The following is a 27,695-nucleotide window of genomic DNA, read 5'->3' on the forward strand; positions in this document are numbered from 1 at the left end:
TCAGGCTAAGTACCATTTTAACGACATGGTAAGTCTTTATTACTGCCAAACAACCTCTCTGGCACTGAAAATTAACTTTTACAAATGTGGAGTCTCATTCCTTCAGCTTTTAATTATTATTGTTTTTATTTGTTATTTAAAATTTAAATGATTTGTTTTTACTTTTTCTTTCTGTCTCTTTTACCCCTGTCTCTTAATTCAATCTTTCTTTCCCTCTCTTTAATTTGCTTTCTGTACCTGATTTGATATTGAATTAATTATTCTAACTTACACTTCCTGGTTCAGACTCAGCATTGTTTATTAATGATTCTTTAATTTTGGATAAGGAACTTGCCTGTTCACACAGGTCCCAGATGCCCTGCAGACAGCGCGCACTGTTTGGATGTCCCGCTGACAGCAACTTGCCGTGCAAAACCCCATGGAAAGTCAATGGGCAAGTGCAAGTCTAATGAACAGCTGGTGCTGTTCATTTGCCGCTCACAGCAAAATCCGGTACAATTATTTTTTTGATTTTTCAGTGTTAATACGAGAAGATGGATCATTTTCTCGTGAATGTGCCCACTGAAAATATCAAGCATTGTGAGGTTATGTGCAACATGAGTTTGAAGAGAAATAAAACTCTCTTTACTCATAAGCTCAATGTCAGATGAAAGCCCCCTTGCTTCCATTTCCAATCCCCACCTTGTTACTTCCTGCAGTAAGATAACTGCCTAGTGTTGAAAGACTGGCACGTTTTTGCTGCACAATTGTTGGGTTCAGACTGCTCCAACATATTCTACTTTGAACCCTTACAAGCAGCTGGAGAAGACTTTTATTCCATCGGTCTAGGCTGGATTCAAACCAAGTAACATAGGTAAAAAGACAATGGCCTGTACCTGGGTAATACTCATTTCCCAGCGATATAGAGAGGAGAGAGGGACCGAAACCTATTATTTTGACTCATCTCCCACTTTACATTGCCCCAGAATTCCCAGGGCTTCCTCAAGTGGATGCACCTGGAAAAGGTTGGAGTGTGGGAGAATGCGCAAGTATACTCACTTTGCCTGACCTGGTTAGATCATTAAATCTCTTGCGGTTATATCCAGTGTTGGATGTAAATGAGGAAGGAGGGGACATTCCTGAACCCCCTGCCTCAGTTTCCTCATCTTGCATCCCATGGGCAGCCATCTCCGGGGGCACCTCAAATAGTGGTGGGCTTTACACCAGGCCCCTCCTCAGATTAGAGGGTCTGAGCGGGCACAACAGCAAGACAAGGAGGACAAAGCAGGTAATTGCCTAACCTTTGATAGCAGGACACAATGTTTTTTGGTCCCTCAAGACTTTCTGGCTGCTGTTCTTAGCCTGCCCCTCAGCTGCACGCCTGATTCTGCCCCCAATTCAAAGCACAAAACCCTCCCAGGCAGGAGGGAAGGCGGCGGGGGTGGGGTGGGATGCTTGTACCAGAGATGCAACTGGACCATGCTAATGGTCTGGCTCACTAAATTCATGTGCATGGCTTCCTGGAGAGGCTGAACACACTTTTCTCTGGTATTTTAAACAAAACAAATGATTGTATTATTAGGAAAATGCCAGTAGACCCTTTCTGTATGTATATAGCCATATATAATATGAATGTTTGTGCATATATATATTTGTGTGTGTGTGTGTGTCCTGGACTGTATTTGAACAATTGCTGCAGTAATATCTGTTGCACTGTTGTATTGGTATATGTGTGCATTAAAAAAGGGAACAGTGTTTCCAAAATCACTCTGTATGCAACTTAGTATTCAACTTTCATTTGACCTTAGGGCTGTACAAACACATTAATTACTATGGGCTTATCACACAGATATTTGAGTGATAATAATGTTAATACGTTTTATTCATTGAAGCCACAATTAGACACACTGCATAAACAAGGAAGGTGCCTTGTAAGATAATCAGGCACCAAATTAGAGTCAAGAGCATACGACTAAAATGTAATAGTATTCAAATCTGAACGAGATTGCAGCAAAAAAAAATTGTTAAACATAAAATGTAGCCAGTAGTGTGATTGATTGAGCAGTTGACATTCAGAAGTAATTTTGCAGATGACGTTTGATAAAAGGGATCAATTATAGTTGCAATGTAATGGAATAATTTCTGCAAAATGACTAAGATAATAGGCTGCCTTTATCATATCATTTTAAACATTGAAGCAATAATACGTATTAATTTTTCCGAAGTAATTTATTAAACTCATTAACGTCACACTTATTAGAAAAAACAGTTTATTTGAGAGTGACCTAAAAACTTTGAACTTTTGTTATTAATGGAAGTACAGTACTTGAACACAGCAATATGATGCTGTATTCAGCAGTGCTACAATTTCTTATTAATATATTTGCATTATGAAGATGTATGGCCGATGGAACATTGACTTATTAATAGAATCTAGAGCGATATGCTGGGGGAATTCTCTGAAGCGAATATTTTTTATCAGTGTGAATTAAATTGTTTGCTGTTTCAGACAGAATATAGGTGAAAAATTAATTGAACAAAACAAAAATTACAATTGGCAACTTCTTGTTATGTCCATGCAAATATTTTATGTTCCAATAATTCATGTATTTACTAATCTTTTCATGTTAGTTCGGGAATTGATTCACTTTTGTTCCAAATGCTTCAGGGTAACCTTGATCATAAGTCTATAAAGAACAGATTGCATCAATACCCTGATATATAAACCAGCAGATCAAAGCCATTCAAAAATAACACATTTCCCAACAAGGACTTGGTTGTGGAACATAAACTGGTACAGTGCTGAATACCAAGTGGATCCAGTTAAGATCAAAGAAATTTTAGGTGTAAAACTGTAATGTACTTCACTTATATAATAGGAAAGGGATCGATTTGTGACAACAAACGCAAAAAGAAGAGCTTTCTAAAACAAATGTTCAATTGGCAAGTATATTATGGTGACACAAGTAATTCAAAAGCATATACTGAAAAACAGTAAATTAAAATAATATTTCAGCCATGATGGAGCCTGTATTCTGTGGGACTTATAGAAAACAGAATGGAAATATTGAGATATGGAGTCCACCACAGGTCTCTATGGAGGATAGAATAATAAACTACCATGCAAAATTTCAAGGTGTTTAACAGCATGAATAATGAGATATTTTAAGTTGGTAAATAGGACAGAGGCATAGCGATGGCAGACAGAGGTGAAGATCATTAAGGAAACAAATATGGTAATTAGCATAAAGTGAGAAACACTGGTGGGAAGAGAGCAAAGGAAAAAATGAAGAGAGACAGAGTTATATGGAAGGGGAAAAGGTGTAAATATGATACAGTCATTTAACATGATGGATTGTCAGGTGAAAGTGGGATTGCTTTCTGCTATTTTTTGATGATACCATAAAAATCCTGGCCAAAGACAAGAGAAAGGTGGTGAAAAATGTGGGTGGGTGAATCAAAGTCAAAACTAATCAACTTGGAATTAATGGTATTCATCACATTCTTGAGATAAATATTTGTGGGGGAGAAAAGGAATTGGGCGGTGCAGTGAATCAACCACTGACCTTATTTTTTTAGGTTTGGGTTCAAATCCAGCTCAAACCGATAGGATGTAAGTGTGACAAAAATTAAGCTTTTTTATCTGGGACCTACCTTGGTATAATCGTCTTTAATTTTGTCACAGCACGTAAGAGTTAAGAGCCAGCTTCACTCACAGAAGTTCCAGCTCATTTTTGATACATTTGTTACAACTTTAAGTCGGTTGACTGAAGACACGTGTCCAAGGGAGAGGCCAAGCCATTCATAGAAACATAGAAATTTATGGCACAGAAGGAGGCCATTCAGCCCATCGTGTCTGTGCCAGCTGAAAAAGAACTATCCAGCTTAATCCCACTTTCCAGCTAATGGTCCGTAGACCTGTAGGTTACGGCACTTCAAGTGCTTTTTAAATGAGCTGAGGGTTTCTGCCTCTACCCATCCTTTCAGGCAGTGAGTTCCAGACCCCCACCACCCTCTGGGTCAAAAATTTTCTCCTTAGCTGCCCTCTAATCCTTCTACCAATTACTTTAAATCTATGCCCCCTGGTCACTGACCCCTGTGCTAAGGGAAATAGGTCCTCCCTATCCACTCTATCTAGTCCCGTCATAATTTTATATACCTCAATTAAATCTCCCCTCAGCCTCCTTTGTTCCAAAGAAAACAACCCCATCCTATCCAATCTTTTCTCATAGCTAAAATTCTCCAGCCCTGGCAACATCCTCGTAAATCTCCTCTGTACTCTCTCTAATGCAATCACATCTTTCCTGTAATGTGGTGACCAGAACTGTATGCGGTACTCAATCTGTGGCCTAACCAGTGTTTTATACAGTTCCAGCATAACTGCCCTGCTCTTATATTCAATGCCTCGGTTAATAAAGGAAAGTATCCAGTATGCCTTTTCAACCACCTTATCTACCTGTCCTGCTATCTTCAGGGATGTGTGGACATGCACTGCAAGGTCTCTTTGTTCCTCTACACCTCTCAGTATCCTCCCATTTATTGTGTATTCCCTTGCCTTGTTTTCCCTCCCCAAATGCATTACCTCACACTTCTCTGGATTGAATTCCATTTGCCACTTTTCTGCCCATCTGACCAGTCCATTGATATCTTCCTGCTGTCTACAGCTTTCCTCCTCATTATCAACCACATGGCCAATTTTTGTATCATCTGCAAACTTCTTGATCAAGTCCCCCACATTCAAGGCCAAATCATTAATATATACCCCAAAAAGCAAGGGACCTAGTACTGAGCCTTGCAGAACCCCACTGGAAACAGCCTTCCAGTCACAAAAACACCCGTCGACCATTACCCTTTGCTTCCTGCCACTGAGCCGATTTTGGATCCAACTTGCCACTCTCCCTTGGATCCCGTGGGCTTTTATTTTTTGACCAGTCTGCCATGTGGGACCTTATCAAAAGCCTTGCTAAAATCCATGTAGACTACATCAAATGTGTTACCCTCATCGACCCTCCTTGTTACCTACTCAAAAAACTCAATCAATTTAGTCAGACAAGAACTTCCCTTAACAAATCCATGCTGACTTTTCTTGATTAACCTGTGCCTTTCTAAATGAAGATTTATGCTGTCCCTCAGAATTGATTCCAATAATTTGCCCACTACTGTGTTTAGACTGACTGGCCTATAATTACTCAGTCTATCTCTTTCTCCCTTTTTAAACAATGGTACAATGTTAGCAGTCCTCCAATCCTCCGGCACCACGCCTGTAGCCAGGGAGGATTGAAAAATCATGGTCAGAACCTCGGCTATTTCCTCCCTTGCTTCTCTTAACAGCCTGGGATACATTTCTTCTGGGCCTGGCGAATAATCTACTTTCAAAGATGCTAAACCCCTTAATACTTCCTCTCTCACTATGTTTATCCCATCCAATATTTCACACTCCTCCTCAACTACAATCTCTGCATCGTTCCCCCTTTTTTGTGAAGACAGACGCAAAGCATTCATTAAGAACCAGACCCACATCTTCCATCTCCGCACATAGATTACCTTTTTGGTCTCTAATAGGCCTACTCTTTCCCTAGTATCCTCTTGCTCTTTATGTATTTATAAAACATTTTTGGGTTTTCCTTAATTTTACTTGCCAGTATTTTTTCATGCCCTCTCTTTGCTTTCCTAATTTCCTTTTTAATTTCACCCCTGCTCTTTCTATACTCCTCTAGGCTTTCTGCAGTATTGAGCTCTTGGTGTCTGACATAAGTTTTCCTTTTTTGCCTTACCTTAACCTGTATGCTCCTTGTCATCCAAGGGGCTCTAGATTTGGCAGTCCCACCCTTTTTCTTTGTGAGAACACGCTTACCCTGCTCCCCTTGAATCTCCCCCTTGAATGCCTCCCACTGCTCTGACACTGATTTACCTACAAGTAGCTGTTTCCAGTCCACTTGTGCTAAATCACTTCTCAGCTTAGTAAAATTGGCCCTTCCCCAATTTAGAACTTTTACTCCTGTTCTGTCTTTGTCCTTTTCCATAACTATGCTAAATCTGATGTGGAGATGCCGGTGATGGACTGGGGTTGACAATTGTAAACAATTTTACAACACCAAGTTATAGTCCAGCAATTTTATTTTAAATTCACAAGCTTTCGGAGACTTCCTCCTTCCTCAGGTAAATGTTTACATTTATTTCAAACATTTACCTGAGGAAGGAGGAAGTCTCCGAAAGCTTGTGAATTTAAAATAAAATTGCTGGACTATAACTTGGTGTTGTAAAATTGTTTACAAATATGCTAAATCTAACTGAATTATGATCACTACCACCAAAATGCTCTCCCACTGATACTCCTTCCACCTGCCCAGCTTCATTCCCTAAAACTAAATCCAGATCTGCTCCCCCTCTTGTTGGGCTTGCTATTTACTGGCTAAAAAAGTTCTCCTGTATGCAATTTAAGAATTCTGCACCCTCTATACCCTTTGCACTGATTGCATCCCAGCTGATATTAGGGTAGTTGAAATCCCCTACTATTACTGCGCTATTGTTTTTGCACTTCTCAGAAATTTGCTTACACATTTGCATTCAATTTAAATACAAACATTCTGTGCAATTTGTTCAAATATATTAGGATTGACAACTATTGTATTCAATAGAAAATTATCTAAATTCTGTTTGCTCCTGAACGTATTTATTAGCCTGTATTTTTCAAATTGGTGATTCTGTCTGGAGTCTTCTGAGAGACTTCAAAAGGCCTGATGGCTTCTGTAATTGATAGAAAAGTAAAAGAATTACTACATAAAATAAAACTCACGAGTTTAGTAAAGCAGTTGTGAACTACTTATTATTTTCTATTATGAGGAGTTAGCTAAGCTTAACAACTTCTGTAAGAATGCATGTTGTGTTAATGCTACTATCTGCTAATAAGTTTGTTGGATAGTTAAAGCCTAAAACAAGGTATATTGCAGTGTGATTCTGCCACAAGAGCTGGATGATACGAGCACTAAGCTTGGGTGAAGCATGCAGTTACCTTCCCAGACGCCTTCCAGTCTCTTACATGTAAGAACGTCCACAGCAGCCTGCTTCAGAGGAACGTTAGGCTTGCAATTTCTGAACCATCTTGTCATACAAGCAGAGATGTCCTGAGATGTTGTTAAGTAAAAGAAAACACATACAGTGAAGGAGCACATACTGGGGGCAATTTATATCCCCTCTGTTAGGCGGGAATGTGATTGTGATTAAAAGAGCAGAGCAGCACCTACTGTCCCGTTCCAACCAATATCCATTGCTATTTTGGTTGGGGCTTTGAACTAGGTGGCCTAGGCCTGATTGATGTACCAATGGGCAGAACGTGCATTCAGCGGCCTAACCAGTGGTCCTTAAAGGGACCTCTGCAAGCCGCAGCAAAAAAAGTTAGAATAACAGGTTGGTACATGATTTATCTCTTGATATTGACTCTCCCCCCCTGCCCTCCACCCCCCACCCACCCTTACCTTACCTGCATCAGTTGAGGTCCACAGTGGAGCCACCAGATTTCCTGCCCCTTCCATGGCACTCACTTTTAGATTTTAGCTGCAGCTGATTTAATGGTTGCTGGCGTGCAATTTCCCACCCCTTCCTTTTGTAAGCTCACTGGGCCAGGCCCATTATTACCTGTAAGGTCATCATACATAAGAAATTAGGGCAGACCCTGGAAAAACCACAGAGGTCAGCCAAGTGAGAAGTTGAACATGGTTAAGATCACCGTGCTCCAGTCCCATCACTTTAGTAATAAGACACAAAGATTTTATCTAGAAAGTCAAGTAGGAGCCACCCACAATACAGTATGAGTGAAATGAAAAGTAATTCATTCTCTCCCAGCAACATTTTTGACAAAAAAAAAGTTTATTAATTGATGGTTTGACAAAGTCATAGGTTGGCCAGCACTGAGCAAGCAGATGAGAAATAAAATATGCAAACAATTTAAAAATTATTTTTTTATGGGCTGTGGATGATGCTATCAAGGACACATTTGCTGCCCATCTCTGGTTGCCTTGAGAAGGTGGTGATGGGCTGCCTTCTCGAACTGCTGCAGCTCTTGTGGTGATGGTGCTCCCACAGTGGTGTTAGATAGAGAATTCAACTGCAGGACCATAGTACACATAACTTTTCAAGAGTAAAGGAAAAAGCAGAAGGGACACAGAGGTAGAAAATGATTAACCATTGATTTCCATGCCTATTGAACACATTGCTTGCAGTCATCTAAAAACTAATAGTCTGGAATCAGTTTCTGTGGCAAATAGTTTTGGACAGTCCATCACCAATAGTGATAGGTGACTTTTTACTTAATGAACAAGATAGCTTTTCAGCAGAATTTTTATTTATAAACAGAAACCACTATCAATCTAGGTAAAGAAAAGATATTATGGACATATGATTGCAGAAGCTTCCTGGTCGCTCAAAATAGTTGTTGGATCAGATGCTGGGTTTTTATATTTGAGGCTGGGTTCATATGCAGCCCTAAGTGTTGGAACATTAGTCTGTTCTGTCTGTTGCCTGGAAGGGCCCTACATGGAATGAGGCTGGGCCATTTTGTGTCGGCCTTGGCTCAGTGATAGCACTCTCATCGCCAAGCCAAGGGGTTGTAGGTTCAATCCCCCTTCCAGAGACTTCAGTATATAATCTAGGCTGGCACTTCAATGCAGTACTGAGAGAGTGCTGTGCTGTCAGAGGCGCTGTATTTTGGATGAGACATTAAACTGAGGCCCCATGTGCCTGTTCAGGTAGACATGAAGGATTCCATGGGACTATTCAAAGAAGATCATGGGAGATCTTTTGGCAATATTTATCCCTCAAACAGCACCACTAAATCAATGTCACAGATCTTGGTTCCCTCTTCCTTGCTGCTGTACAGAAAATGACGGATTTGGTTATGCAGCTTTGAGAGGTTACAAGTTTATGTATATTTTGTTCAAAAATAGCAGTCATTACATCAAGGTCATTTATTTTTTTCAACATATAGTCGGCCAGCCTGATCACTGCTTTGTTGATGTTGTAGCCTTGGAAATTACTGTTTGTGATGTTAACAATCAATGTGTTTGTAAGATATTTCTTTATTTAAACAGAGGCGTTAATCCTTTTATTTAAATTAACAGGCAAAGGAAGGACATACAAATGTTTTAAATGTTTACATGCTACTGTGGCCAACAGTAATTTCTAGGCTTATATCTGGATGGTCAAATAGCAACCGATAGTCACTATTATATATAAATAATTTTATTATATTTTATTCAGTTAAAAGTGGAGTAAGACTTAATGGGCATGATGTTAGCCTGGAAAAATAGGTGGGTTGGGGGCGGAGGGGTCAGTAATAATTGCAAGAATCTGAAACCCACACCCAACCCGCCTATTTCTGGTTTTCACGGGGGCGAGATGAGGGGAGGGAAACCAACCCGCTCTTAGGAGGCGGGTCGGGCATTAAAAGCTGTCAAGGAGGCTGCGGGACTCCTTTTTCAAAGCTTTTTTGTTTTGAACCCCTGGGGGCCGGGATTCCTGGGCCTTCTACTTCACGCCACGTGACAGGAGGCGAGAAGGCCCGAAACCGCAGGTAAGTGCCTTTATAGCACTGCTTGTGGGCCCGGAGGAGCAAGAGTGCTTCCTCAGGCCCAACAAGCCTACCTGCAGTGACCACCCCACTACGATCTCCGACCCCCCTACGATCTCCGACCCCCCTACGATCTCCAGCCCTCCCTACGATCTCCGACCCCCCACCACGATCTCCGACCCCCCACCATGATCTCCAACCCCCCTTACGATCTCTGACCCTCCCTATGATCTCAGACCCCCCCCCCTCACGATCTCCGCCCTCCCCCCCAACTCGATCTCCAACCCCCCTCCACGATCTCTGACCAATCTAGGATGCCCCCCCCCCATGATCTCCGACCCTGCAATGACCCCCGATCCCATCCCCTTTCACCATCATGGTTCATAAATATGTCTACCATGAATATTTTACAAGACACCATCATCCAACAATCTCCACAACACAAGGATCTTGGGGAGCACTGATTACCACTAACATAGGGATGTTCATCATATAGGAGGAGGAAACTCTGAGGTTTGGAATAACAGTTGTGGAAGCCATTATTTGGAGGCCATTTCTGCAAACACACTCACATTTTTGCAGGATTTGACCCTACATTAATTGGGTTGCAGAGAGCACACTGTGATGAAGATGATAGTGACAATGAACTCACACATTACTGCCCACCACGCTGCTCAGAACTTGTTCCTGATATCTGCTCAAACCTACGTTTCTCAGTTGCCTACGAACCAATCTGAGATTATTCTCCTTTGGGAGTGGGCGAGGAGAAGGTAGGTGGTATGTACAAGATGGAGCTAGCTCCAAGGTGACACAATTGGCAATCAAAGATTGGAACAGAGCTTATCGTCTGTTGCAGACTCACTAATCCAATGCAGAAGCCATGCAGGCCCACAATACTCCAGAGCGTAGTTAATCATTGCCCAACCCAGCCTACTTCATTGATGGGACCTGGAGGGCAGACCTGTTGCTAAAGGCTGGGATTCTTGTATATGTGTGTTGGCACCAAGGCACCAAATTTCCGCAATTTGTGCCAGACCTGTGCCAATGAGATGTGACTTGTGCCCACCAATGCTCTGCAGCACTGATCCTGCCATAATTTGTGGGGCCAGCTCATTTAAATATCCATTGGCAGTTCTCCAGCGCAAATCCTGTGTAACACAGGAGTGCTGCGCTGGGTGTGCTTGGAAATGAGATAGCCGCGTTTAAAAAGTAAAGTCTGGCTGAAGATTGAAGGTGCAAGATGGAGGAGCAGCGGATGAGCAGGCTAGCACTTGGCTCACTGAGTTGACTGTCAAGTAGCTGTAATGGATAGCTCATTTGTGATTTTGTCTCAATTTTCAATAATTTCTTCTACTGGAGGATCTGGCACAGACAGCTGAAGAAGGGACAAGCGCATTGTAAAGAGGCTAAAGAGAAAAATACACAATTTCAGTGAGACTGACTTCCAAATATTCCTTGACGAGAGAGACCGCTGGGTCTCCATAGGAGGAAACCACAAAAAAGTGCCTCCTAGTGGTTGCAATTTCTCTGATATATGTGTACATTGCAGATTGATTAATGTGGCAGATGTCTCCAGGGGTGGCTTGGAAGGATGTGGTAATATGAAAGCTTCATAATCTGGTAACCTTCACTTCAATGGAAAGAGCTGTGTCTGATCCAGATGTTGTGTGCAGATCATGGTGCAGCAGATGGCTGTCTGTGGCAGACTATCTAGTGACATGTCCAGATACAGGTCGTGGGTATGGAATGATACAGCTCTGTTGCGGCCTGTCTTGTGAAGTGAAAGCAGGTCTCCTCTGATATGTCCAGGTACAGATCCTAAGGTAGTGATGAGTGTGGCTTAAATGTTTCAGGGGTTGATCCACCTGCATTTGTTGGCCCCACATGAGCTCATCTTCCTCATCTCAATTATCAGCACCTTCATAACCCTCAAAGAAACACCCATCTTTGTAAGATGCAATCTCAATCCCAGTAACAACAACAGCAACTTGCATTTATATAGCACCTTTAACGTAGTAAAACATCCCAAGGTGCTTCACAGGAGCGTTATCAAAGAAAATTTGACACCGAGCCACATAAGGAGATACTAGGACAGGTGACCAAAAGCTTGGTCAAAGAGGTAGGTTTTAAGGAGCGTCTTAAAGGAAGAGAGAGAGGTACAGAGGTGGAGACGTTTAGGGAGGGAATTCCAGAGCTCAGGGCCTAGGCAGCTGAAGGCATGGCTGCCAATGGTGGAGCGATTAAAATCGGGGATGCACAAGAGGCAAGAATTGGACAAGCGCAGAGACCGCAGAGGATTGTAGGGCTGGAGGAGGTTACAGAGATAGGGAGAGGCGAGGCCATGGAGGGATTTGAAAATAAGGATGAGAATTTTAAAATCGAGGCATTCCCAGACTGCGAGCCAATGTAGGTCAGCGAGCACAGGGTGATGGAAGAACGGGACTTGGTGCAAGTTAGGATACGGGCAGCAGAGTTTTGGATGAGCTCAAGTTTATGGAGGGTAGAAGATGGGAGGTCAGCCAGGAGAGCATTTGAATCGTCCAATCTGGAAGTAACAAAGGCATGGATGAGGGTTTCAGAAGCAGATAAGCTGAGGCAGGGGCGGAGACAGGTGATGTTATGGAGATGAAAGTAGGTGGTCTTGGTGATGGAGCGGATATGTGGTCGGAAGCTCATCTCAGGGTCAAATAGGATGCCAATGTTGCGAACGGTCTGGTTCAGCCTCAGACAGTGGCCATGGAGATGGATGGAGTCAGAGGCTAGGCAACGGAGTTTGCGGTGGGGACCAAAGACAATGGCTTCACTCTTCCCAATATTTAGTTGGAGGAAATTTTTCTTTATCCAGTACTGGATGCTGGACAAGCAATGTGACAAATGACAGTCAGTGGAGGGGTGGAGGGAGGTGTTTGTGAGGTAGAGCTGAGTGTTGTCAGCGTACGTGTGGAATCTGATGTTGTGCTTCTGGATGATGTCACCGAGGGGCAGGACGTAGATGAGAAATAGGAGGGGGCCAAATGAAAAAAAATGGAGGCCAATTCTTTATTATTATTAATAATCATAAAAATAAAGAAAAGTGAACAAAATGGAGGGCTAACCAGCAAAACCAACTAATGTAAGGAGCACAGTGCAGCAAATGAAACATTTAAATACAAATATAAAACAAAAAAAACTTCCTAAAGCCTACCTTCTCCCTTTGAGAATCCTGATTCGGCTCACAGGCTACTGGGACTTCTGTGCACTCAATTGATGGGTGAGGCTGACACAGTGGGCAGAAACTTTTGAAAGGCCAAACTTTTAAATGAGACTGCACATGCTGGCAGCATGGCATTATTATTGATCCCACAACGGCGAATCGTAAAAATTATGCTTACAACTCCTGACTATGATGCAAGGACCCCAGTGGGACGGTGCCTTGCAAGATTTACCCTTTTATCATTATCTGACTAACATCTTTAGGCAATTTAGGTTTTTAACCCAACACTCTTGGGCAAGACGTACATTATCAAATGTATTTCCTAAGGCAAAAAAAAAGAACAGTTTCAATAAAAGCTTTTTTGTGCATCTAAAATGTAATTAAAACAGATTACTTTTTGCAAAGGAACTACTTTGGAAGAGCAGGATCTGTTTGCATTGCCTGTATTTCAGTACTTGTCCAGATCCAAGTACATCTAGGCAATTGGTCAAATAACATTCGGTCTGCACAATCAAGCCCCGAGGACTAACAAATGAAGTGAAACTCTGTATCTTGTTTGAATTGTGTTAATGGGAATCATGAATAGGTTTCACTGGAAAGATGTGAAACAGTTGCTGTGTGAAAATTCTGAGACTAGTTGTAGAAACCACTTTCCTGTCAATGCCAAGCAGTTTTGCGTGCATTAATGAGCATGTTAAACCAAAAGACCATTTCCTGATCGTTAGTGTCACGCTGCATGACTTCATACAGGGATGCGGGGATGGGGGTTTAGTAATTTGGACTTTATGCGATAGTGTAAAAAGGGAATCGGCGGCCCGTTTTACATCTCTCCCGGTTTCAATGGAGATAAAAATCGGGAGAGATGTAAAACTGGCTGCTGATTCGCCATTTTACACTATCGCACAAAGTCAAAATTACCCCAAGGGCATGGGATAACTTTTACTCCAGTCTGATCAAAGTTACATTTTACAAGTGCCCCACTGGTCAATTCAACCTTCTTACTTTGGACTCTTTTTAATATCATTAGAGACTCATCCTTGCACAGAGCTGCTTTGTCACTGAGCTCAATGTTACCCACAGTAATTTGCTGCCAGTAGTACAACTTGGATTTGCCAGCTGCACATTACACAACACAAGTACTGGCCTGAGAGCACTATCTATAATATAGCTTCAGCTTTTATTTTATAATGTGCCAATGGCACAAATCTGAACTTTCTTTTACTTTGCATGTGCAACAGACAGGAAAGGAAAGAAATAGTATTGTTGGCTCTGTTGTCATAAATACCGTTACATCTCAATTTATTCCCCAGACAACAGTGCTGCTGTTTTTATGCAAGCTGAAGGATTCATAAGTTAGATTAGTTAAACTAGATTTTGCTCTGTAATTCAGAAATGGATAATCCTGACGTTCTGATGAAGGGTTAAACCCAAAACATTAACCGATCCTTTCTCTTTCCAGATGCTAACAGGTCCTGTGGTGCATTTCCAGCGTTATCTGTTTTTACTTCAGTTACATTAGAATGAGTTGGAATATTCTAAAGGTATCTGGTAGTAATTGGGAAATGTTTTGGAAATTTCTAGATAAAAAGCAGGGAAACGTTTATTAGGCCTGTTAGTCTGTGTGATAATATGACTTTTCATGTTTAAGTAAAGCATTCTTCCATGTCATCTCATTGATGCAGATTGATTTTGAACTTTGGACAATTCTTTTCCTACATTATATAAAGCCAAATATGTTCAGCTGAACAGAAAAGAGTTAATGTGGGTTGGAAATGCAACCGATTATTCATAAAGCCGTGTGATTCAGCACTGGTTCTTTCTCTACAGATCTTCCGAATCAAAGGAACACCATTGCACTATTTTAGAACTGAAATACACTAAACTGCCTTTTGAAACACAGGTTGTTATATATTTTTGTGTATTGCTGAGGAGTTATGTTGTGATTAGTTACAGTGAGAGGCTAGTGTATATCGTTTACACATTGAATTTATGTATCTCATGCCTCAATTGCTATAGTTTTCACAGTTACGATCAAATCTACAATCTTGATATAAGTGTTTATCTTGGCAGTGCCCTGATATCTGCACACTCATTGCCTGTTTCCTTCTTCATATAACACGTGAAACTTTGATTCTCCCCTCCACTTCCCCCATCTATCTCAACCTATCATCCGTAAGAGAATTACCATCCAGCCCAATCTATTATCTAGGAGAGAACTCTATTATACTAATGTAATGTAATTTCTGTACCCCATTCAAATGATCCTGAAGGCAGACAGATCAGTAATTGGCATGCTGATTTGTTTTTATGAAACAGACTTGAAATTAACCAACGGATCACTGAAAAGAATTTTGAGATAGATAAGTGTGAGGTGGTGCATTTTGGTAGGAGAAATAAGGAGGCCACATACTCCTGGGAAAATAAGAGTCCAAATGGAGTAGATGAGCAAAGAGATTTAAGGGTACAGATTCACAAATCATTAAAAGTAGCAACACAGTTTAAAAAGGCCATAAAAATGCAAATAAAGCACTGGGGTTCATTTCTGGAGGAATAGAATTGAAAAGCAGAGAAGTTATGTTAAATTTGTATAGAACCTTGTTTAGACCACAATTAGAGTACTGTACACAGCTCTGGTCTCCATATTACAAAAAGGATATAGAGACACTGGAGAAGGTGCAAAAAAGATTTACGTGGATGATGTCAGAACTGAGACATTGGGCTCGATTTTCGCACCCGCGATCAGGTGCGTTCCTGGCGGGGGGGCTGCGAAAATCGGGGATTCCCAGGGCGGGTCGGGAGCCCGGCTCCAACCCGCCCACTTCCAGGCTTCCCACTGACGCGCTCACATGTGCGCGCAGCCCCCGCATGTGGGACTCCCGCCAGCAATTAAAGCCAGCGGGGTGCCACTTAAGGTATTTATTTTGGTATTTCAGGTCGTTTAGAGACCTGATTAACGAGATATTTTAGGAGGGGTGGGATTTTGCAAACAACTGGGACTGTTTCCCGTACTGAGGGAAACACTCCCAGTTCAAATGGACGTGTTGCAGCCATCAGCCTGTGGCAGCTGCAAAGGTCCATTTGACAGGTTGTGGGGGGGGAGACCCTCACTCATTGCAGGAGGCCACTCTGTTACTTTGGACAAAGTTTGGCCTTCACCGCTTTCCTCCTAACAATAAAAGTCACCAACTTGCACACTTACCCCGGTGTCCAGACACATTTACCTACCTTGCGGACTCCCTCAGATGTACATCTTCCGGATGGGGGCCGCCGTAGCTGCAGTCATGACCTCCTCGGAGGGCGAACAGCATCACCAGCCTCACCGGCCACGCTGTCCACCTCTGACACATGGAGCTCCACAACACAGTGCTGTGACACATCCACCTGCACAGCAGGAGGGAGGGAAACTGCAGAGAGAGATACGTCGCAGAGGGCACTACCCTCGCCACAGGGTCCACAGACTGAGGCTCAGCTTTCTGGACCTCTCTGAGCAGCAGTGCACACGGAGGCTCAGAGTCACTCGACATGTAGTCGTGGACATCTGCAGCCTCCTTCATGCCGAGCTGCTCCCGGCTGGCCCGAGCACCATCTTCTTACCTGTCGCTGTCAAAGTCACCACTGCCCTCAACAACTTCTCCTCCGCATCCTTCCAGGGTGTCATCAGGGACATCGCCGACATCTCTCAGTCGTCTGCACAAAAGAGCCCTGCAAATACACCTACACCCACTCTGCAGTGACACAATGGGTGGCATCAGTTGTGGGTCTTCATTGTGATCCTCAGGAAAGGGCATTTTGCACAAACCAGACAAGATTCGCAAAGACGTGGCAGTAGTGGTGACAATATTATATGTAATGTGAGTTGATCAGAAATTAAATATAAGTAAAAACCATGACAAACCCTCAAACACCCTTGTGCATCCCCTTCATGCTCACGACACGTTTGCCTTTCGCTGTCTACTGCACAAATGTGATGCATGCCCTGTGGCTGCAGCACAGGTAGTGGCAGGTTGAGTGAGGCTGACTGTGAAAGAGATGCACGAGAGGGTTAGTATGAGATAGAGCCATGAGATTGTATGAGTGGTAATGGCGGGATGAGTACTGGCGAGGTGAGTAAGTGCAGGTGAGATGAGGATGAGGTTTGAGTAGGTGTGAGGAGTGATGTGATAGAGTAGTGTTGGCTGTGCAGAAGGAGATGTGGGGTGGGGGCGGTGATGTGGCAGACGGAGTGTAGGGAAATGAGTAAGTGTACTCACTTTGGCTGACCTACTGAGGTCATTGGAGCGCCTCCTGCACTGTATGCAGGTGCGCGATATGTTGGTGGTGCAGGTGACCTCCTCTGCCACCTCGAGTCAGGCCTTCTTGGTGGCAGAGGCAGGCCGCTTCCTCCCGCCCGCCGGGGGGAGGATCTCGGTCCAGCTGACAGACCTTACTGCGCATGCGCAGTCCGCCCGCCGCGCAGCTTAGCAGCGGGGAACCCGGAACAAGAGGTAAGTGGATCCAATCAGCCTGCGATTGCACACGGAGCAGACTGATTTCACCGGGTGCGTTACCCACGCGCCCAATCGACCCCCCACTGTGAACCCGCCGCCATGGTAATATCGGGCCCATTATAATCATCAGGAAATGCTGAACAGGCTGGGGCTCTTTTCTCTAGAAAAGAGAAGGCTAAGGGGTGACCTAATAGAGGCCTTTAAAATTATGAAGGGGTTTGATAGGGTAGATGTTGATAAAATGTTTCCACTTGTGGGGGAATCCAAAAGTAGAAATTCTAAATATAAGATAGTCACTGATAAATTCAACAAGGAATTCAGGAGAAACTTCTTTACCCAGGGAATGGTTAGAATGTGGAACTCGCTACCACATGGAATAGTTGAGGCGAATAGCTTGGATGCATTTAAGGGGAAGTTAGATAAGCACATGAGGAAGAAAGGAATAGAACGATATGCTGATGGGGATAGATGAAATAGGGTGGGAGGAGGCTCGTGTGGAGCATAATCACCGACATAGACCAGTTGGGCCGAATGGCCTGTTTCTATGCTGTAAATTCTATCTAATTCTGTTCTATGTAAAAGAGATACTGCAAAATTAAAGAGGCATCAGCACCTGTAAAATGTTGTTGGCTAGATTTTTTGGTCAGCTGGGTGCATGACATAACAGAAACCCTAATAAGTCCCCAAATATAGTTGTTGAGAAACCCTAAAGAAGAGTTTCCATTTACCTGATACGTAGCACACACTCTCTCCGCAAAGGGTTACACCAATTTACCTGAAAACTTTGGCACAGCTTGAAAATATCCAAGGCTTAGGAGCCCCAGTTTTGCACAGGGGGCACTGTTTGGCAATTTAACTGGCTAAAATGACACAGATTATGAACACAGGATTCTGATACGTTTTCCACTGCTTTGCCCATCTGAAATAAGACTAGAGCTTATAGAGATTATCTGAAACAAAGTTAGAAGAAGCCCAGTCCCCCACAACAGTTCTACCCCTCCAGAACCCATCAATGAGCCAGAAATCCTGGTCAACCACGAGTAGCTCTACTCATCCTGACCTCATCAATGAGCCAGACATCCTGGTCAATCATGAACAGCTCCCTGGAGTGCTACAAACCTGCAGAGTGCTGTTAATGACAGAGCAGCTAAGTTTCTCTTACATTACATTAACATCAAACACAATGTCATAGTACATTACGTTCATCAGAGGTGTTCACCGTCCGCTTGAGAAATAGTCCTGATTCCCCTTTAAGAAAAACACCAGTCATAAATGCCTTCAAGCAGTAAATCTCCCAAACAGTTCAATTCTCAAAGGAACTAAGGAAGCAGCAGCAGAGTGTTAATTATAATCCCACTGAAGGCTATCAACGGAGTTCTAATTTTTAATATAGTATAAGATGCACATCTAGGTCCTAATTTACCAGCCAATCTTTTATTTAAGCCTCCAGATAACTAGATAGAAAATTCATTGCAAGTAAATCAGTGATGCAATTTAAATTCTTCCATGGTGAGGGAGACAATTCCTTTCGATACCAGTTTGTTTACTCACACTAATGGCATGTCAATGTGTTTTAAAGAACAAATAATGTGCACTACGGGCAACTAATTGCTAATTGGAAAGAAAAAATATTACAATGTCCTTGCAAAAAATATTCTTTGGGATGAAATTAAAAAGCCTTTCCACCAATTCTACAGTCCTTCAAGGTTGTGGGTTCAAGCCCCACTCCAGAGACATGGGTACAAAATCTAGGCTGACACTCCAGTGCAGTACTGAGGGAGTGCTGCACTGTCGGAGGTGCTGTCTTTTGGAAGAGATATTAAAACGAGGCCCCGTCTGCCCTTTCAAGTGGAAGTAAAGGATCCAACAGCACTATTTTGAAGAAGAGCAGGGGAGTTCTCCCCAGTTTCCAAGCCTATATTTAACCCTCAACCAACGTCACTAAAACAAATTATCTGGTTTATTATCACATTGCCGTTTGTGGGATCTTGCTGTGCGCAAATTGGCTGCCATGTTTCCTACATTACAACAGTGTCTACATTTCAAAAAGTACTTCATTGGCTGTAAAGCGCTTTGGGAGCTCCTGAGGTTGTATATAATCTTACTAATTTAATTGCCATATAATCCCACTAATTATATATATATTTGCTATATAATCCCACTAATTTAAATACTCATTGATCATCATAAGGTTATTACACAAAACCTAGAATATTCCTGCATTCTCAAGTTTCTATTATTGAACTTGAATCTCCAGCCTCCCAGAGAAACATCCCCACTCCCGCCACAGCAGCACTGTATCCAGTGGAATGCTTGATTATCACAATCTATATCTATCGTCACCAAATCCCATTCCCGGCCAGGTATTTATTCTTCTCCTTTTTTAACAGTTGCTTTGGTGAGTATTCACATATCCACCCCTTTGTGTTGTATTAACGACCTTTACAATTCATACCAGGTGTTGCAATGACGTCACCTACTTGATAAGCGATCACATGCACAATGCTGTCAAATGTTTTGAAGTATGTTACACAATGCTAATATACCTCTATATGGTGCATTTTACAGTTATCACACAGTGCACATGGACTCCTAATTTTAACTATGCCAATGTCAGACTATATCAAGGCAATGTATTAAAAAATCAAACTGACAGGTTTGCCTCTGTCTCTCATTGCCTTGCTAACAGTGCAGAGAAAAACGCATAAGAAATGAGTAAATCAAGGAATTTATTGATTATTTTCCCTTCCCATAGCAGCAGGCGAGGGGTGCGGGTTGATATTCAAATTGGACCTGATCCTTTTTAGATTGGGATGATAAATATGGAACTTTAATGCGTTTTCTTTACACAGATAACATTTGTATTGGAGCCCTTCAATGGCTTTTTAATGAACTGACCCACTGTAAAGTTTGGTGCGGCCCATTAGATTAACAAAGGTGTGAAGTAGATACATAGTAATGCGTTGCTGATGAGATTGCTTTAAGTATTGTAGGGTTGGGAAATATTCTAGATGTGGATGAATGTTTTTACATAAATTAGACAGAATTAAAGTCACATTTCACATTTTATTTTTGAATTTGAATTATGTTAATGCACATTTAATTAAACACTATGAGATCTTTTGTGGTGCTCCACATCATGAGTAACAGGATACAATATAAGTTCAGTTAACATTGAAATAAAGATCAGAGGTGGCATGGAGACCAGGGATTTGATATGTGAGACATTCTCAGAGGCAGTGAAGTAAATGTTAAAGTGTTTTTTGATGGTTCTTAGGAAAGGCAAGCCCATCCAAAATTTAAAGTATTTCATGCTATATGAATAATTTTAATATATTATATAAAGAAATATATGGCAGTAATTTCCACAGGGATCCTCCCGATCTCTAGTTGTGTTAACCATGGCTCTGTGGCAGCACTCTCACCTCTGAGTCAGATGGTTGTGGGTTCACATCGCACTCCGGGGACTTGAGCACAAAATCTAGGCTGACACTCCAGTGCAGTGCTGAGGCAATGCTGAACTGTTGGAGGTGCCATCTTTTAGATGATCTGTGAAACCAAGACCCTGCCTGCCCTCTCAAATGGATGTAAAAGATCCCATGGCACTATTTTGAAGACGAGCAGGGCAGTTCTCCCTGGTTTCCTGGCCAGCATTTATTCCTCAACCAACATCACTAAAACAGATTATCTGGTCATGATCACATTGCTTTGGGACTTTGCTGTGTGTAAATTGGCTGCCGCATTTCCTGCATTACAACAGAGACTACACATTAAAAGAACTTAATTGGCAATGAAATGCTTTGGGACGTCCTGAGGTTGTGAAAGACGCTATATAAATACGTTTTCTTTCTTTACACCGTTTCTTTGGCGTTTGTGTCCATCTTCCACTGAAGTTATGGTGGGAGATCGGGGAGCCTCCATGGAAATTCTATCCCTATTAATCTATATACACTTCTCTTTGAGGTGGCATCACAGTGGGATTTGGTAATAGAGGGGAGTGTAACCAAGTCTGGAGATGATGCTAAGCTAGATGGTACAGCAAACTGTGAAGAAGAGAGCAGAAAGTTACAGAAGACTTGGAAATATATTGCCGTTCCTTCATCGTCGCTGGGTCAAAATCCTGGAACTCCCTACCTAACAGCACTGTGGGAGAACCTTCACCACACGGACTGCAGCAGTTCAAGAAGGCGGCTCACCACTACCTTCTCAAGGGCAATTAGGGATGGGCAATAAATGCTGGCCTTGCCAGCGACACCCATGAACGAATAAAAAAAAATCAATGGATTAAACAAGTGGACAAAGCTATGGGGCTCGATTTTCAAATGGTGGCAGGATGGCAGCAGGGAGGGTCAATGTGCGCGCGGGTAACCCGACTAATAAAATTTTTCCTTATCCCACGTGATCGCGAGTTGATTGATAGCCCTTAACATGTGGTCTGGGTGTGCCGGTCAAAAGCTGCACAGCGGTGGGACTGTGCACCCCCATGACAGGCTGTCAGCTGGAGCGGCTCTATTTAAAGGGCCATTGCTCCAAAGGCTTTTGCTGGAGCAAAGACCAAAAAGGCACAATGGAGCAACACAGGGGCAAGGCTGCCCCAAGATTTAATGACGCCTCACTGCAACAGCTACTGGCCGGGGTGAAGAGGAGGAGGTTTTACCCCGTGGATGGAAGGAAGTACCCTGCTTCTGCCACCAAGAAGGCCTGGCTCGAGGTGGCAGAGAAGGTCACCAGCAGCAGCAACATCCACCGCACCTGGATCCAGTGCAGTAAACGCTTCAATGACCTAAATGGTCAGCAAAAGTGATCACACTTACTAATTCCCCTGCATTCCGTGTTCTGCATCACCGCCCTCCACCACCCCCCAACTCATTCTGCACTGCCAAGACTACTCCATCACTCCTCACACCCACTTAAGGCTCATCCTCAACTTACCTGCACTTCCTCAGCACTTCCTCACCTCCCCATTAGTCACCCCACTACTACCACTCACCCCAATCCACATCCAATGTGATGGCTCTGTCTCATACTCACCCTCTGATGCACCTCTTTCATGGTCAGCCTCACCCAAAGCAATGCATTAATCGGTTGGCTACTTCACCATCACTCACTCACATGTTTGTACTTTCGCCCCTTCTAGAAGAGAGTGTAAAATGCACACGAGAGGGCGCGAACTGGAGGGGGTCAAAATAAATAGCGGTCCTCACATACGCAGAGCAGGAGGTGCTGGAGATCAGCTGCACCCTCGAGTGCCTGTCCGTCGGGGATGCCGAGAGTGGCAACCCCACAAACATCTGGTGACACAATATTAACATTCATCACACACAACATGTTAACAATGCTTGCCATGTTGAACACCTCAGTATGCTCATCGCAACATGACACATCTGTGATGAGTCACCACACACAAGTGAGCACGAGCAGACACTTGTGGCAGGGGCCGCTGCGGAGAGTCTGCGTTGGTGGGTGCACTCCTCTCCAGGATCTGCTCAGCTGGACGCAGATACTGAACCCCAAGGACCATCCTTTAAAAGAAGCATGATCGAGGGACAGCAGCACATTTGCGAGGTACTGGAACAGATGCCAAGCTCACAGTCCACAATAATGCAGAGGATAGAGTCCAACTCCTGCATTAGTGGAATGGTGGCACAGGTAAGTGCAGGAATGTCTGTGATGGAGAGAAGGCTAGCCTCTGTTGAGCTTCAAGCACGGCTCACAAATGAGTCCATTCAGGCCCTGACAACGGTCGTTCGAGTTCAGAGTGAACAACATTCTGCCACCTTAAACAGGCTGACAGAGACTTCAGAAGTAGCCTTCCAAGGCATCACACATGTCTTCCAAACTGTTCTCCAGCAGGGTGGTAGGAGTGATGTCGGCCTGGCCCAGAAGAGGGATGATGGTGAAAGGGAATATGGAAGTGGGGATGCCACTCAAACCGCTCCCACGTCTCACCCGTTGACCCCTTTCAACCAGTACCCACAATGCTGCCTCCTCTCCAGGTAGCCAAGTCTGCTCCTGCACAGGTGCAGGTGAAGCAGTCTTTGGCGGGGCCCTCACGGGCTCCAAACCCCAGAGGGCGTAGGCCCAAAGCATTTAAGCAGCCAGGGCATGAACATGAGCAACCTGCCACTACCTCTGCTGCAGCCACAGGGGATGCACCACGTAGAAGTGGTTGGAAGTGAAAGGCTAACGATTTGTGAGCACGAAGGGTGTGCACAAGGGTTTCTGACAGACTGTCATGTTTTTCATTTATATTTGTTTTTTGTTACATTCACGTTAAATGTTATCATTCTCACCACTACTGCCACGTCTGGCCAATTCTTGACTGGCTTTTGTGATAGGGCCCTTTCATGACCTTCACCATGAACGGCAACACTTGATGCCAGCCATTGGGTCACTTTACAGTGGGTGTATGTGTAGTTGTAGGACTGTTTTGTGCAGGGTTGGGGTGAAGGGGCTGGTGTTGACGCTGCTCTTTCCAGGTGGTCTAGGGACTGGACTCTTCACGCTTTCTGATGTTAGGAGAACCGTGCACATATCAGTGACTCCCTGGCCTCACGAGCAGCCAGGTGAGCCACTGCTCTGGCCATGGATTTGTCGTCATCCTCCTCCTCCTCCTCAATGTGGATGTCAGATGTGGATGGGGCCTCCTCAAGCAGCACTCATCTCTGTTGTGCCATGTTATGCAGGACCCAACACACCACTATAATGCGTCCCACTCTGTCTGGCACGTATTGAAACCCCCCCCACCCCAGAACGATCAAGGCACCGAAATCGCATCTTGAGCAGCCCTATAGCATGCTCAGTTGTAGACCTGGTGGCGATGTGGCTGTCATTGTATTGACGCTGTTGCTCGGTGATGGGGTTCCTCAGAGGTGTCATGAGCCATGTGTGCCGGGGTTATACCCTGTTCCCGAGGAGCCAGCCCTTAAGGGTGTTCGGTGCGTGGAAGAGCCCCGGGATGTTGGATTCCCTCAGAATGAAGGAATCATAGCAGCTGCTGGGAATCTGGCGCACACGTGAAGGAATCTTTTGTGGTGGTCACAAACGAGCTAAGTGTTGATGGAGTGATACCCCTCTCTGTTGATGAACAGTCCTGACTCGTGTGGAGGTTCTCTGATTGCTACATGGGTGAATCGATTGCACCCTCCACCTGTGGGAAGCCAGCCACAGAGTGGAATCCCACTGCCCTCTCCGTCTGGGGAAGTTGACATATTACGAAGCCCTGCGGAATAAGCCGTCAGCAACCTGCCTTATTCACTTTTGTGCAGACAACTTAAAGACCCCGGTGATGTCCCTGGTGGCACCCTGGAATGATCTGGAGGCGAAGAAGTTGAGGGTAGTGGTGACTTTAACAGCGACAGGTAATAAGATGTCAGCCCAGCTGGGAGCAGTTCGGCATGAAGGAGGCGTCAGATGTCTGCGACCACCTGGCGACTCACTCTCAGCCTCCGTATGCATTGCTCCTCAGAGAGGTTCAGGAAGCTGAGCCTTAGTTTGTAGACCCTCTGGCGAGGGTAGTGCCTCTTGCGACATCGCTCCGTCTGTTGTTCCCTCAGTTGTTCCCTCTGTGGCGCAGCACTATGTTGTGGAGCTCCAAGTGGCAGAGGTGGATGCCGTGCCTGGCGAGGCTGGTGATGTTGCTCGTCCTCGGATGTAGTGGTGAATGCAGCCATGGCGCCCCCCATCCTGATGGTGTCAGTTGGACAGGGTCCAAAATGTTGGTAAATATGTGTAAACAGAACAATTCTGAGTGGAAACTAAGAATTTTCAGTGTGAACACAAAGATCTCCCAGACAAAAGTTTGTCTGAAGAACAGAGTGCCCTGCTGTAATAACTCACCTTTTATCCCCATCTGTCAAACAAGCATTTCAATGTCCAACTGGCTGCTGGATGAAACACATCTCCTAAAACATGGAGTGCTTCCCACGGCATGGGGCTTTAATTGCCGGTGGGACTTCCACATTTGTGAGGCGCGCGCACACACAGACGAGTCTGTAGGGAACCTGGAAGATGGCGGGTTGGAGCCAGCTTCCTCACCCCCTCAGGATTTCCCCGATTTTCTTTGCCCCCCGGCCCCTAACTCACCTGCACTTCAGCTTGAAAATCGAGCCCATAATATCTAGGGTATAATTAACAATATGAGGGAATGCACTTTTGAATAAGACTGATAGATGGGAGTATAGTCTAAAGGGGGAAGTCTTAGATAAGCAGATAAACAAAGGGATTTAGTGGTACAGCTAGATAAGTCATTTAAAAGCTCACTCATAGGTGCAAAAAGCAATCAAAAAAGCTAATGGGATGCTGTGTTTCTTCACAGGAGGTTTAGAACATTAATGCACGACTTGTACAAGTGCAATTATATTGAGCACTGGTCATACCTAATTTGAAATACTGGGGAAGATTTTTGCTTCACTTTCTCCCAGTTCATCAGCATGAGAGGAAAATTGGAAAAATAAACTTACTGCAGAGTTTCCTCTGCAGTAAGTTTATTTTCAATCAAGCCTCTATTTAGACAGCCAGCACTCCTGCTGGAAACAGGCAGGAACCTTGTGCACATATTTAAATCAGGGTCCAATGACATATTTAGGACCCTGATGCAATTTTGGGCTGCACAAGCCTCTCCCTGGGTAACTGAATGTAGCATGGCCAAACTAGCAGTTCTTAAAGGGACCGTTGGAGACTGCCTCAGAAAACATGATGGTAAGGAATTTTTTACCAATCTCAATTGGCCCGAAGGAGCATAAGTGTGTTTATGCCATTTTGCCTGTCCCGCCTGTTAGGGTCTTCCTGCCAGCTCGGATTCACAGAGGGCCTGCCGGGTCTCCTGCCTCTCCTCTCACTCCCCACACCTCGATCGGCGAGCTGCCGGTCAGGGGTCATTTAGTGCAGGAAGCTCACCAATTTTATTTAAATGAAGTCCAATCACCAAAATTGATTGGGCCTGACACTGGTTGACAGTGGGTGGGCAACATGATAACTCCGCTCATGGCCAGCCTGAGGAATGCTCAAAATAAAAATCGCCCCCATTGTGCTTAACCTTGGATGCCTACCTTAGAATGGATATAGTGGCCTTGGAGAACGTCCAACAATGATTTGTCAGGATGATACCTGGGGTGACGGGACTGAGTTATGATGAGAGACTGAATAATATTAGAATTTGAGTTAAAATGGTTAAAAACAAAGTAAGGAAAAACATTTTCATGTAGAGGGCTGTGAGAATGTAGAATGCACTGCACCAGAAAAAGCTGCAGATACAAAGTCAGTTGAGGTCTTTAAAAGGGAGATTGATACTTACTTGAGAAGTAACAGAAGTAAGCAATAATAATAAGAAAAAACAAAAATTGGGATTAAAATGATGTGTACCGTAGTTAACAAAAATAGTAGAGTAGGCTTAACGGATCGAATAGCCATCTCCTTTCCTTGGTTCCTAATGTCATATCCCTCAATAACCAATTATGGGATAATATGATCCAGATCTCTACAATCTAAATCATTCTACTCAGCTGTTTATGAGCTATAGAATATTTATACTGGTTAGTCTGGGAAAAGGTAAGACAATCTAAATAAAATGCTTTTGTTGTATAATACCTCCCTAAGGACAAGGAATGATGGCAAATTTAACAGGAGGACTAACAGTACTGATGATAGTTTACAGTTTCATTCCCTTCTAAGTCCTGTTAATTGTGCAAACATACGCACATCCATCATATCGATGTTCCTATCTGTTGCTAAAACTTATATAACTCAGACTTGTAGAACTGATGCTTTGAGAACTGTAGTACAGTAACACATTGGTTTTAAGCTCAACAACAACAACAACTTGCATTTATATAGCTCCTTTAACGTAGTAAAACATCCCAAGATGCTTCTCAGGAGCGTGATGAAAAAAAATTGACACTGAGCCACATAGGGCAGGCTTGGTCAAAGAGGTAGGTTTTAAGGAGAGTCTTAAATGTGGAGAGAGAGGTAGAGAGGTAGAGAGAGGAATTCCAGAGCTTAGGGCCTATGCAGCTGAAGCACGGCCGCCAATGGTGGAGCAATGAAAATCAGGGATGCACAAGAGGCTATAATTGGAGGAACGCAGAGATCTTGGAGGGTTGTAGGGCTGTAGGAGGTTACAGAGATAGGGACGGGCGAGGCCATGGAGAGATTTGAAAACAATGATAAGAATTCTATATTGAGGCATTGCCAGACTGGGGGCCAATGTAAGCCAGCAATCAGTGGGGTGATAGTTCAACAGGATTTGGTGCGAATTGGATATGGGGCAGCAGAGTTTTGAGGAGCTCATTCAGGAAATAGTATCAAGAAAAGGTCTTCAGTTCCATACGTGTCTACTTCTTCTCCGTACCAATCAGTATCATAAATCGTTGTGGAGCATTCACCAGTTGGATTATTGTCCCATTTCCAAAGACAAACTTATTACTTTAATATGGAGCTCCCTCTATTGGTAGCACATGCACCCCGAGAATGC

Source organism: Heptranchias perlo, chromosome 7 (genome assembly GCF_035084215.1).
Source record: "Heptranchias perlo isolate sHepPer1 chromosome 7, sHepPer1.hap1, whole genome shotgun sequence".
Taxonomy (NCBI): domain Eukaryota; kingdom Metazoa; phylum Chordata; class Chondrichthyes; order Hexanchiformes; family Hexanchidae; genus Heptranchias; species Heptranchias perlo.